This window comes from Mustela erminea, chromosome 1 (assembly GCF_009829155.1).
Source record: "Mustela erminea isolate mMusErm1 chromosome 1, mMusErm1.Pri, whole genome shotgun sequence".
NCBI classification, from domain to species: Eukaryota; Metazoa; Chordata; class Mammalia; order Carnivora; family Mustelidae; genus Mustela; species Mustela erminea.
The window spans coordinates 116,782,033-116,795,984 of NC_045614.1; the positions used below are offsets into that span (position 1 = coordinate 116,782,033).

At 38.0% G+C, this 13,952-nt stretch overlaps 1 protein-coding gene and 1 long non-coding RNA gene across 3 annotated transcripts in view; one reads left to right on the forward strand and one right to left on the reverse strand.

Annotated features, from left to right (window-relative positions):
• SOX2 (SRY-box transcription factor 2) overlaps positions 1-13,952 on the reverse strand; it is a 675,778-nt gene that overhangs the window by 608,329 nt on the left and 53,497 nt on the right. The window lies entirely within an intron of this gene.
• The window catches only part of LOC116588649, a 6,961-nt gene continuing 123 nt past the window's right edge, over positions 7,115-13,952 (forward strand). Inside the window, exons 1-3 of the long non-coding RNA XR_004285033.1 lie at positions 7,115-7,207; positions 8,982-9,171; positions 12,896-13,952. The exon at positions 12,896-13,952 is cut by the window's right edge and continues 123 nt beyond it. This is a non-coding gene — a long non-coding RNA (uncharacterized LOC116588649). The remainder of the gene's footprint in view (positions 7,208-8,981; positions 9,172-12,895) is intronic.

Genomic DNA, 13,952 nt, shown 5'->3' on the forward strand with positions numbered 1-13,952 from the left:
CCCAGCAGCAACCTCTTCGACCTTAGTCACAGTAACTTCTTCCTGGAAACATCGCCAAAGGCAAGAGAAGCAAGGGCAAAAAATGAACTACTGGGACTTCATCAAGATCAAAATCTTTTGCACAGCAAAGGAAACAGTCAACAAAACCAAAAGACAACTGACAGAATGGGAGAAGATATTCACCAATGACATATCAGATAAAGGGCTAGTATCCAAAATCTATAAAGAACTTATCAAACACAACACCCAAAGAACAAATAATCCAATCAAGAAATGGGCTGAAGACATGAACAGTCATTTCAGCAGAGAAGACATCCAAATGGCCAACAGACACATGAAAAAGTGCTCAACATCACTCAGCATCAGGGAAATACAAATCAAAACCACAGTGAGATACCACCTCCCACCAGTCAGAATGGCTAAAATTAACAAGTCAGGAAATGACAGATGCTGGAGAGGATTGGTAAAAGGGGAACCCTCTTGCACTGTTGGTGGGAATGCAAGCTGGTTCAGTCACTCTGGAAAACAGCATGGAGGTTCCTCAAAAAGTTGAAAATACTCTACAACCCAGCAATAGCACTACTGGGTATTTACACTAAAGATAGAAATGTAGTGATCTGAAGGGGCACATTCACCCGAATGTTTATAGGAGCAATGTCCACAACAGCCAAACCATGGAAAGAACCTAGATGTCCATCAACAGATGAATGGATAAAGAAGATGCGTTATGTTTATATACAGTGGAATTCTATGCATCCATCAAAAGAAATGAAATCTTGCCATTTGCAATGACTTGGATGGAACTAGAGGGTATTATGCTGAGTGAAATGGGTCAATCAGAGAAAGACAATTATATGATCTCTCTGAATGAGGAATTTGAGAGGCAGAGCCCAGGGCTGTGGGAGGCAGGGAAGGATAAAAATGAAACAGATGGGATCGGGAGGGAGACAAACCATGAGAGACTCTTAATCTCACAAAATAAACTGAGGGTTGCTGGGCAGTCGGGGGTAGAGATAGGGTGATTGGGTTAGGGACATTGGGGAGTGTATGTGCTATGGTGAGTGCTGTGAAATGTGTAAGCCTGATGATTCACAGACCTGTAACCCTGGGGTAAATAATACATTGTATGTTAATAAAAAATTATTTTAAAAAAACAAAACAAGAAATAACAAGTGTTGGCAAGCATATGGAGAAAATGGAACCCTGGTACACTACTGGTGGGAATGCAAACTGGTACTGAAGAGAAAATTTACCAAGAACAGACCCAGGGTGAGCAGGCCCCAGAAGATAGAAACAGCAAGAGATAACCAGCCCTTTCTACTTCTGTAACCAGACTCCCCCCCGCTACTGGCTCCCTGTACTACTCTTCCCTCCTAAAGCAGCTCCCTGCCCCCCCCCATTTAAACCCACCTACCAGCAGCCAGCATAGCCCTTGAAATCTCACCCTTTGCACCCCACTATAAAAACCCTGTAACCCCGCCACCTGGGGCCCAGAATTTAGAACATGAAATTCTGGTCCGCCGGCATAAAATAAACCCTAGTTCTCCTAATCCTCTGAGCGTCACTTGGTTTCTCACCACTCTGATTATTTTCCCCAACAGTATGGCCATTGTGGAAGACAGATTCCTGTTTGGAGGAAGATTCCTCATAGAGCTTCCTGGAAGCTCTTCTATGAGGAAGACTCCTAATAGAGCTACCCTATCATTTGATAATTGTACTACTTACTGGGTATTTATCCCAAAAACACAAAAATACTAATGCAAAGGGATACATGCACCCCTATGTTAATTGCAATATTATTTATAATAGTCAAATTATAGAAGCAGCCCTAATGTTCATTGGTAGATGAATAAAGAATAGATGGTATATTTATACAATGTAGTATTATTCGGCCATAAAAAAGCCTGGTGGTGGGTATTATGGAGGGCACATATTGCACGGAATACTGGGTGAGGTGCATAAACACTGAATTTTGGAACATACACACACAAAAATTAAATTAAATTAAAAATAAAGAATTAGGTCTTGCTATTTGCTACGTGGATAGATCTAAAGTGTTTAATGCTATGAGAAATAAGTCAGTCAGAGAAAGACAAATACCATGTGATTTTACTCATCTCTGGAATTTAAGAAACAAAGCAAGGGAAAAAAAGAGACAATCCAAAAAACAGACTCTTAACTATAGAGAACAAACTGATGGTTACTAAAAGTGAGGTGGGTGGGGGAATGGGTGAAGTAAGTAATGAGGATTAAAGAGTACATTTATGATGAGCCCTAAGTAATGTATAGAATTATTGAATCACTAGATTGTATACCTGAAACTAATATAACCTTGTATGTTAAAGATACTGGAATTAAAATTTAAAGACTTAATAAAAAATTTAAAAGGAAAGAAATATGGAGAAATAGAGTATATTGTCAAAAGACAATACTAAATTTTATCTCTATTATGATTACAGTTATGTAAAAATGTCAAATGCATTTGGACTAGGACTGGAAGGGAATACCAAAAATGACAGTGTTTTCTTATTTGGAATTCTGGGTGTTTTCTCCCATTACGAGATTTCCATTAATGTTATGATTATTAGATCATCTATGCAAATATACAGCTGACATATGATCATTTTAATTTGTATGGTTATTCTACTCTTCATAACAAGTTTGTACAGCTAAATAATAATATAACAGCTGCTCAATGATTTTGTAAACAATAAGATGCTATAAAGCAACCAAGGCTGCTCTTCTAAAATGTTTGCTCTATCAATATACTGTGGAAATAACAACCACATCTATCTGCCCAGATGTCAGAACACATTGCCAGAAAGAGCACCATCTTCTACAGCAGTATGTGATTATGCTTAAGAGACAAATGGGATTATTACAACTACTTCAGAAATGGGGAAACTGAGGAACAGAATGATTTCAAGACTTATTCAAAGGCTAACAGACAAGTAAGAATGACTTTACAACTTGCTGATACTTGACTAATAATCTAAATATATTTCAGATTTCTATATCAACTATCCTTAGCTTTTAATACACAGTATAATTTGCCTAAGTAAAAGGAACACTGTAGTACCTTGATTCCTTGATTTCATTTCTTATTACATGCCCCTTCTATTTGCTTAGAGTTTTTTTTAAAATTCTCAGATACTAATTAATATATGACAGATGACTTTCAAAGACAACACTAAATAGAATCTTCGATTTCAGGTGCTCAATTTACATGCAAAAGAACAAAACTGAAATTGAAGTACATTTATACATATCTTATTTTCCAACTCAACAGAATAATGACTTCTGATACTGTTAGGACTACAAGCTACCTCGCTTTATAAAATGACCTAAAAAAGAATAAAGTACTAATAAGAATCTGTTCAACACCCAGTACAATTCTAACCCAGAGTTCTTTTACATTACTTGGTCTATCGATTTTCGATTCAAAGAAATGAAAACCAAAGAAGGGGTACAGCTAATCTACCTTAGAAGCATCACACAATTATTTAAAAATAACATTGTTCTGACTAGCATTCAGCTCATTCTAACCTTGTCATTTCATGTATGGAAAAAAGTCAATCATAGGATTCCTTCCATACACATACAAGTAATGACAGCTCTGAAAATTCAGAAAGTAACAGTTTCTTTAACCACTACCTAAACTCTAAATAGTTACAGACTTAAGAATGAAAGACATTTTACTCCCTTTTGAATTAAATTGATAGTATCACACTTCAGTCAATAAACATTTCATAGATTCTACATCCTTATTTTTTGTGTGTAAGGGTCTAAGTCTTGAGAAATTCGGCAGAGGGGTATGTTTTCCAGCAAAGTATTTGAAAATGTTTGGTAATACCATCTATCAATAATTTTCTGAACAATCTGCAAATTCAAGGTTGCAAATTCCAGCCCCTTCTTGATCAAAGCCACAATAATAAATCTTGCTTTACTCTATTCTAACATGGAACTGCAAGTAAATTCCATTTTACCCTTTGGAAGAGAAGCACACACTGGTAACTTTCTGGCTGTATCTAGGCCACCAACCTGTTCTGGTTGGCTCATACAAACTTAAGAATTAAGGAACATAAAAGATCAGTTAAATTCACACAGAAGTCCAGATACTCAGTTTCTCTTGCAAGACTGGAAACTTAGGCAACCCTAGACCTCCATTCCTATGTGGCAACAATTCAGCTGATGGGGAAAAGTGGCTGCCTCCTTTACATAGCTCTGAATTTCCAATTGACCACATGGTCCCTGCTAACTGACTCCTAAATTCTACTGTGTCCCTGACACCAGACCCCTGTTAAACCCAGCTTACTTCATAGAATTACGCTACCTGCCTGGCTTCTGTAGGCATTTGAATTTCTGAACTGATAAAAAGTTTTCTATTTTGTGGGTGCCTGGGTGGCTCAGTTGGTTAAGCAACTGCCTTCGGCTCAGGTCATGACCCTGGAATCCCAGGATTGAGTCCCACATCGGGCTCCCTGCTCAGCAGGGAGTCTGCTTCTCCCTCTGACCACCTCCCCCTGCCCTCATGCTCTCTCTCATTCTCTCTCAGATGAATAAACAAAATCTTTAAAAAAAAAAAAAAAAGTTTTCTATTTTGTTTCCTTAGCATATATTGAACATCCACTGAATAAAAGGCTCTTTGGGAGAGTAATGAGGAATAGCAGGTTATAAGTCCATGACCTCAGGGACCTTAAACTCTAGCAGCAGGGAATGAAATGCAGTGATAGTGCAAGGTACTTAACTTTGAATCCTATATAAAGGTCTAAAGCAGAGTTGTTCAATAGAATTATAATGTAAGCCATATATATAATTTTAAATTTTCTAGAAGCCATATTGAAAAGATTTTTTAAGTGAGGTTAACTTAATAATATGCTTTATGTTTTAAAACTTTTTCCCCATGTTGGTATATTTTACTATTTTTTCATTTATTATGTTAGTCACTACACAGTACATCTTAGTTTTTGATGTAAGTGTTCCACGATCCATTGTTTGTGAATAACACCCAGTGCTCCATGCAATCCGTGCCCTCCTTAATACCTATCACTGGGCTAACTGACTCCCCCTCCCCCCATCCCCTCTAAAACCCTCAGTTTGATTCCTGTAGTCCATAGTCTTTCATGGTTTCATCTTCCCCTCTGATTCCCCCCCCCTTCATTTTCCCTTCCTTCTCCTAATGTCCTCCACGCTATTCCTTATGTTCCACAGATAAGTGAAATCATATGATAATTGACTTTCTCTTCTTGACTTATTTCACTTAGCATAATCTCCTCCAGTTCCATCCACGGTGACATAAAAGCTGGTTATTCATCCCTTCTGATGGCTGAATAATATTCCATTGTATATATGGACAACATCTTCTTTATCCATTCATCTGTTGAGAGGCATCTCAGCTCTTTCCACAGTTTGGTTATTTGTACATTGCTACTATGAACATTGGGGTGCACGTGGTCCTTCTTTTCACTACATCTGTATCTTTGGGGTAAATACCCAGTAGTGCAATTGCAGGGTCATAAGGTAGCTCTACTTTGAACTTTCTGAGGAACCTCCACATTGTTTTCCAAAGTGGCTGTACCAACTTGCATTTCTACCAACAGTGTAAGAGGGTTCTCCTTTCTTCACAACTTCTCCAACATCTATTGTTTCTTGCCTTTTCAATTTTTGCTATTCTAGTATAAGATGTTATCTCAATGTGGTTTTGATTTGAATTTCCCTCATAGCTAACGATGATGAATAGTTTTTCATGTGTTTGTTAGCCATTTGTATGCCTTCTTTGGAGAAGACCCCATCAAAAAGGAGAATTTCAGACCAGTATCCCTGATGAATATGCATGCCAAAATTCTCAACAAGATCCTAGTTAATAGGATCCAACAGTTCATTAAAAGGAATATCCATCAAAACTAGGTGATATTTGCATTGTGCCCAGGAATTCCTTAACTTGGACGGGAGAGGGAAGGAACCAAGAAGTCAATACTTTCACTGGGTGCTCTGATGATGACCAGAATGATCAGTCTCCTTCAGAAAAGGAAGATAGCATCAATGATGGAACTTCCAAAGGTGAAGAAGAAAAAGTTGATGTTTTAGGCAACTTGTTAGATGAAAAAACTAATGAATTACTGTATCACTTTGCCTGTGATATAAAAGAGAAGTGGAATTCTAAAACTGAGCTAATTGGATTATCTTCTGAATTCTCACTGGGCAGAATCCTTGACAAAAACCAAAGGGCTATTTTGCATAGTGCTGTTAGGCAGAAATTCCCCTTTTTAATAACTGTTACTAAAAATAGTGAGATTGTTGTAATACCCAATCTTGAGTTTAAGGAACTCTGTTACTTGGTATCTGAAGAAGCAGCATTGGACTTTTTAAAATATTTGGATGCAAAGAAAGCAAATTCCAAATTTACCTTTAAACCTGATACAAACAAAGACCACAGAAAAGCAGTCCATCGTTTTGTCAACAAAAAGTTTGGAAACCCTGTAGAAACCAAATCTTTCCCTGAACTCAGTTACAATGCCAGTAATCCAAATGTAGTGATTACAGTAAGATTTCGGGGAAAAAAACACACAAGCACAGGAAAAGATCTCTTTTTGAATGCCGGGATCAAAAAGTTATATACACAGTCTCCACACCCAGGGTAGAGCCCTGAGGCCAACACCTGAGCAGAAATCAAGAGTTGGATGCTTAACAGACTGAGCAACGTAGGCATGAATCTGTTTGTCTTCTTTGGAGAAATGTCTGTTTGTGTCTTCTGCACATTTTTAAATTGGATTATTTGTGTTCTGGATGTTGAGTTGTATGAACAACTTTTTCTGGAAGTTGAGTTTATATATTTTGGATACCGAACCTTTATTGGATACATCATTTGCAAATATCTCCTCCCATTCCATAGGTTACCTTTTGGTTTTGTTGATTGTTTCCTTTGTTGATTGTTTCCTCCATATAAACATTTATATTTTACCATTTCAACATAGAATCAACATAAAAAATTACTAATGAACTATTTACACCTTGTTTTTTGTACTTTGAATCCAGTACGTAATTTATATTTAACAGCATATCTCAGTTTGGACTAGCTATATCTCAATTGCTCAACAGTCACATGTGGCTTGTCACTTCTCTTAGACAGCATAGAAATAAAGTAACGACAAGGAGTCCAGAAATAGCAGCAACTCATTTGACTGGAGAAATCAAGGAAGGCTTAATGGTAAGTGCACCATTGGAATATAAATAAGATGCTGATCAGTGGAGATGGGACAGGTTGGAAAACTTTTTTTTTTTTTAATGGTGGGAAAGCAGAACAAAAACAAAGTAACATATCTGCTTGGGAATTAGAAGAACTTGGACTCAGAGAGACAAAAGAAAAGGGAAAAGCAGAGGGTGGTATGATTTTATTCTCTCAGTAATGAAGAGTCATCTAGACATTTGGAGCAGGAAAGGAGTTTCTCAAATATACATTTTGGGATAGTATATAACCCTGGACTAATGTAACTCAAGTCAAATTAGTCAGAGTTCATGCAAATAGGGTTAGAATTCAAGGATGGAAGCTCCAGAAGGCTGCTATCAGTTTACTATAAAGAATGATTTTCTAAATTGTCAGAATTGCCCAAAGAACTATATGCTGCTCTAGGAGGTTGTAAATTCAACTTTGGGGATGTAGAAGCAGATGCTAGCTAGATAACAACTCAGAAATCAGGCAAGTAGAAGAGCTTTTGTGTCCCCTGTAATACACAGATAGCACCCCTACGCTCAATTCCCTTTGAGCAAGCTATAACTTCATGCCTTTCTCTCCATTCAACACAGCATATTGGAATGCAAGGGAGAGAGAGTGCTATTACTACTGAGATAACCTTGAGTCTGTTCTAATTTATTTTTTAACAGAAAATAAATCACTCTCAACCTTTGTTACTTTATTATTGAGGGGGGCGGTTAGATGAAGAACATTTTATTCTCTTGGCAACTGGTATAAGAATTATTCCTGGTGAAAGAATTGCCTTTGTTGGAAAAATGCTTCTTCAGTAGCACCACTTGGGGTAGGTGAGTCCTGCAGGGCAGGAATGTCAGCTGAGGCCAAGGACTCAGAGGAGAGCATGAAACTACATGGCATGAGACAGAGTCATCTGCTCTTAAAAGGGAAGGAGTGAAAGAAAAGAAAGTCAGGGTAGGAAGAAAAGACCAGAGAAAAGACCAGAGAAAAGACCAGAGAGTTAGTGAAATTGTTGGGAGACTGAATTCTTCAGATAGTACAATTACAAACTCGGGAAATGCTTAGTATGAGTGGATCTGGGGTAGTAAATTAGTGGAGGCACTGAATTCTGCATCCAGGTAGACAAAAAACAAACAGAAAACACTTGCAGATGCAAAATGCTAAACAAAAAAGCATCAAAATATGAGCCCTTAGAAATGTAAAGAAATCATGGGAACCACTGTGGACTGGGGTTCAAGTCACATTAACTTAGAATTGCAGGGGCAGGGAGATACTGCTGATCATCTTAATAACATTACATTAGTCCAGACTGCTTGTAGGAGAGCACCTATCTGCCTCCACACATACGGACATCAAATAACTGCGATTCAAATAGCCATTCTTAGAAAGGGTAGTCAGCCTTATACTGTGCATTGGCAAAGACAAGCTTGTGGACCCTCTCATCCCTGACTTGGTATGACAGTAACCGTTTTAAGTGGCCACACCTCAAATGCTCTGTAACAGTTTTATCTAACCAGTTTTCTTCCAAGTGAGGTCTGAGCAGCTAGTATGGCTGGGAGACTTTGAATTGCAGAAAATAATGCCATACTTTCTGCAGTGCCCATTTTATTTGATGGTAAATAATCAAAAACCTTGTCATTTTAAAATAAGTATGGCTAGATTATTATTAGATTAGTATTTATTATTAGATATTAAAACAAACATTTAATTTTAAGATAAAACCTGGAGACATCAAGGCATGGCATATCTTGATCATTCCTTGTTTCATCACCAGATCACAGAGGCACATATGCTTTACTGTCCACTGCTATAAGACTTGAGTAGACAAGCTTGTGAAGCCCTGGTCTAAACCACACCAAAAAGTAGCTCAAGCAGAGCCCTGAAGATCAACTGTCACATCACAGCTATCTGAAAGTTGCCTTTGATTTTATGCCAGTTTCTAAGCAGCTTTGGGGACCTATCTGGTAAGCATAAATCAGCTACATTATCATCATCTCGTGGCATTTAGAGGTTCCACACATGCAGACATCTGTCTATCAGCATTATGTAAAACTAGATAAATACAAATGCTACCTGCTTTCTGGAGCTCACCAGCTCCATACTACAACTAGCTGTGAACTCAAATTTAGCAAAACACATAAACACAGGCCACTGAACCTTGGGGACATCAAAATCACTAAAGCAGAATCACAAGTAAACTGCAGTTATGCTGTTGATTGTGTGACTGGAATGATGACTGAGAGGAAAATCAGTTTAGCACAGTGGCCAAAAGCAAGAGCCCTACAACCAGACTCTACAGGGGTGGATCCTGGCTCTGCCACTTCTCAGCAATGTGACCTGGGCAAGTTATGTAAGCACTGTTTCTCAGTTTCCTACCATGTGACATGGAGAAACTAATCATTCTTGCTCTATGGGGGTTCTAAGAAAAGTTAAATGAGATAATAGCTGTAAGGCACTTACCAACTGCCTGGTACAGAGTAAATGTTCCATCAATCTCTCTATCTCTCTCTCTCTTTCTTTCTCTCTCTCACTCTCCCCCCCCCCTTCCCTTTACTCTCCTCCCCTCCTCACCATCCATGTGAAATGGTTGGACAATACATATTTGGATGTCCTAGGGACTGTGCTATGCCTAAAGGCACACAAATCAAAATGCTCTCAGACTAATTAGGTTGTCCTGTAATATAAGGCAAGTTGTGAAAATCACTATAATAAAGGTAATAAAGCACTCAGATAGTATCAACCTGAGGGCAGGGATGGGTCTCATTCACCCAATATCCTCAGCATCTCACCCTGTGTTTAGCACAAAAGCAATGTTCAATAAAAAGTTGGAAAAGAAACAAATGATTAGTAAGTGAATGGTGAGCAGAACTAGGAAAGGCTTTGGAGAAAGGCCTGGTAATACAGGTGAGATTTCAGAAGGATCTGAAAAAAGAAATAAGATGTTTGAGTCAAAGAGAGAAAAAGGAATCAGAAAAATGGAGAGGAAGCAGGGAAGGGACAAGTAGGCTTGTTACTTACACATATTATGGCCCTGATATCAAGAATTTCAAAACACGTAAAAGAATTATTATCAACTTTGTTGTCGACCAAGAGTGAAAGTGAAAACCCCTTGTCAAGCTCTGGCCAGGAGAAACTCCACAGGCAAGAGAGAGAGCCTCAGACTTGCCCAAGGTCTGGACTTAACTGAAGAATAAAAATGTGCTAATCAGAGGAACTCCCTCATTCTAGGCTGAAGCCCACCTGAACTACCTGGAATGTTCTCAAGGTTCCACACTTTTTCTTGGCTCAGAATCTTGCAATGAACTGTTTTTTTCCTTTTCCAGATTCCTCAAATCATCCACCCCCCCTCTGCCCTCCCCTACTCCACCTGCCTAACTCCTTGTCATAAAGGACTCAGTTTACATATAATCTGGAAAGCTTTCCTTGTGTCTCACCACCAAAATCTGGGGTAAAGACCCACCCAGTCATATTTCTATAGCAATCTACACTCACTCCCACACTGCAATTGCAACTGCCTATTTATTTAGGTAGCTTCTCCCATCACATCACACTGTGAGCTCTTTGAGGTAAGCATCATATACCATTTACTGTTAGAGGCTTGATATATTAACTGGGGAAAAAAGTTGAAATTCCCCCAAATTACAAAGTATACAGGTTGAAACATACCATATATAACATTTGGGCAAACTTTTTAATCCACCTCTGGCTAAGGCCATTTAGAAATTAATGAATAATGTATTACTCAAATCCAGTTTCCATTTGGGCATAGATTAAAAGCTCAAATGTGCCTCATCTTCCCCATTCAAATACAGAAGGCCAGTGGGATCCTAATTCCACCCCCCTCAAGAAAGTTTACAGTTTCCTTTTATTCCTAATAACAACAACAAAAAAGCAATGATTTTTCACCTATCAGGTTGCTAAAAAAAGAAAAGTTTAATTGAATACACTGTTAGGATGTGCAGAAACGGGCAACTTAATACCCTGTTGTAGGAAAGGTAAATAACTATCAAATGCAAACTATCATTTGCACACCTCACAAATTTTTCAGGTGATATACTCCAAGCATGCAAAACTCGGTGTACGAGGTTGCTCAGTGTTGGATTTGGGGGAGCTATTTTTTTGATTGCGTTAAAATACACATAAAATTTACTACCTAAAGCATTTTTAAGTATGTAATTCCTGGCATTAAGTACATTCACATTGTTGTATAATGACAATCACTATCTATTTCCAGAATTTTTTTACCTTGTCAAATAGAAACTCTTACTCATCGGGGACACCTGGGTGGCTCAGTGGGCTAAAGCCTCTGCCTTCGGCTCAGGTCATGATCCCAGAGTCCTGGCATCAAGCCCTACATCGGGCTCTCTGCTCCGCGGGGAGCCTGCTTCCTCCTCTCTGTCTGCCTGCCTCTCTGCCTACTTGAGATCTCTCCCTCTCTCTGTCAAATAAATAAAATCTTAAAAAAAAAAAAAAAAGAAAGAAACTCTTACTCATCAAAAAAATAACTCCCCATTTCCCTCCTCCCAGCCACTATTTTACTTCCTGCCTCGATGAATTTGCCTATCCTAGGTAGTGCATTTAAGTGGAGTCATATAATATTTGTCCTTTTGTGGCTTATTTCACTTAGGATAATGGTTTTAAGATTCATTCACCTTAGAGCATGTATCAGAACTTCCTTCCTTTTTTAAGGCAAAATAATTATTCCATTGTATGTATATAGCACATTTTGTTTATCCATCCACCTATTTATGCAGATTTGGGTTTGTTCCACCTTTAGCTATTGTGAATAATGCTTCTTTGAACATCAGTATATAGGTATTTGAGGTTCTGCTTTCAATTGTTTTGGTTAGATACCTAGAAGTAGAATTTCTGGATCATATGGAAATTCTATTTTTAACTTGTTAAGGAACTTTCAAATTCTTCTACACAGGAGCTGCACCATTTTACACTCCTACCAGCACTGCATTTTTACAAGAACAAGAGATTGGAAGCAACTTACACATTTATCAGTAGTCAACTAATTAAATAATTTATAGTGCATCCTTACAATGGACTACTACGTAACTCATAAAAACAGAATAGGGACTACTCTTTTGTATGAATAAAGAAAGAGTTGGGGCACCTGAGTGGCTCAATTGGTTAAGCATCTGCCTTCGGCTCAGGTCATGATCCCAGAGTCCGAGGACCAAGCCCACATCAGGCTCCCTGCTCAGCGGGGCATCTGCTTCTCCCTCTCCCTCTGCCATTTCCCACCCCCCACTTCCACTAGTGGTCTATGGCTCTCTATCTCTCTGTCAAATAGATAAATAAAATCTTAAAAAAAAAAAAAAAAGGAAAGAGTTCTACATGTATTAACTGAAAAAACAAGATGCAAGAACACTGGGTATGTTATGTTACCATTTATATAAAAGAGAAGAAAAAATATTTATACATATAAATTTGCTTGGAAAAAATATAAAATATCTCTGGAAAGCTACAGAAGAATTATCACATTTGTTGCCTCATGAAAGAAGAATTAAGTGATGGGAGGTCCAAAGAGCACAAAGAGTTTTCATTATAATATGCCTTTATACTTCATGAATGTGAAATATATGATTACATGATCTATTTAACTGTTAAATTTTTAAAATAAATCAAATGTATTGGATTTTGTGAACAAAACACATCTGCCCCTTGTTCTTGCTGCAGGTCCAGATCCACCACCCTTAAAAGGGGAGAAAGAAGCATCTCTCCTGTTGAAATACCACACACATCTCTCAGAAGAGTGAATTCATATTTTTACTCTATTATCTCCTCTGCTCCTTTTCCCTTTTTTCTAAAACAAGATTTGATCCCCAACTTTAACCTCCTTCCTCAAGATGCTTTCTCTTTACCTTCCATAGAGAAAGAATGTCTTCAAAACTATTTTGTGAAAACCAGGACCCCACTCCAAGCTTCTGGTAATAACTTCCTCAAAAAAGTGAAGACACAGAGTAAACATGACAATCAAACACACGGAAAATAAGGATCTCTCCTAATTCGGTAAAATCACAGCACTAACATAAGAGCTTGAGAAAATATAAAAGTGAATCCATCATTTTATCTTTGAAATACTTTACTATCTATATATGTTTGTGATTCCAATGTCTTTCTAATGGTCTTGATTGAAAAATGAGGATTTTTTTTTCGTTATCTTTGAGTAATCCCAGAAAAGCATAATAGCTCATCATTATAGGGAAGATCATAACAATGCCAGAAAGAACAAAAAATCAAATGCTTCTCTTTCCATTACTTAATACCAACTAGCTCAATAAATATATATTTTTTTAAATGGTTATTTCCCAGGTTTCTATTTAAGTTAATGCAGCAATATACCCAATTTGTACTCCTAGTTAACTACTCTTAGCCCTTGGAGACTACAGTACTCAATTAGTTATATGCTTTTAGTCATTTGCCTCTTTGCATCTTTCTTGAAAATCCACAGTTGATAATCACAAGATTCAAGCTGAGGTAAAATATTGTCAGTATTTTTAAGCACCATTTGGCCAAAAACACTGCGTGGGAACACATACACACATACACGTACACACACACACACACACACACACACACACACACGCTGATGAGTCACAGGCAGACTGTAGCATGTTATTTTGAGACTTCCCTGCCCACCATAACACTGCCACACATCTGGCCCATCTTCAAAATGGTGATTCGCTGGAGAAGTGTTCCTGCTACTCTCCAAGGCCAGGTGACACCAATGCAA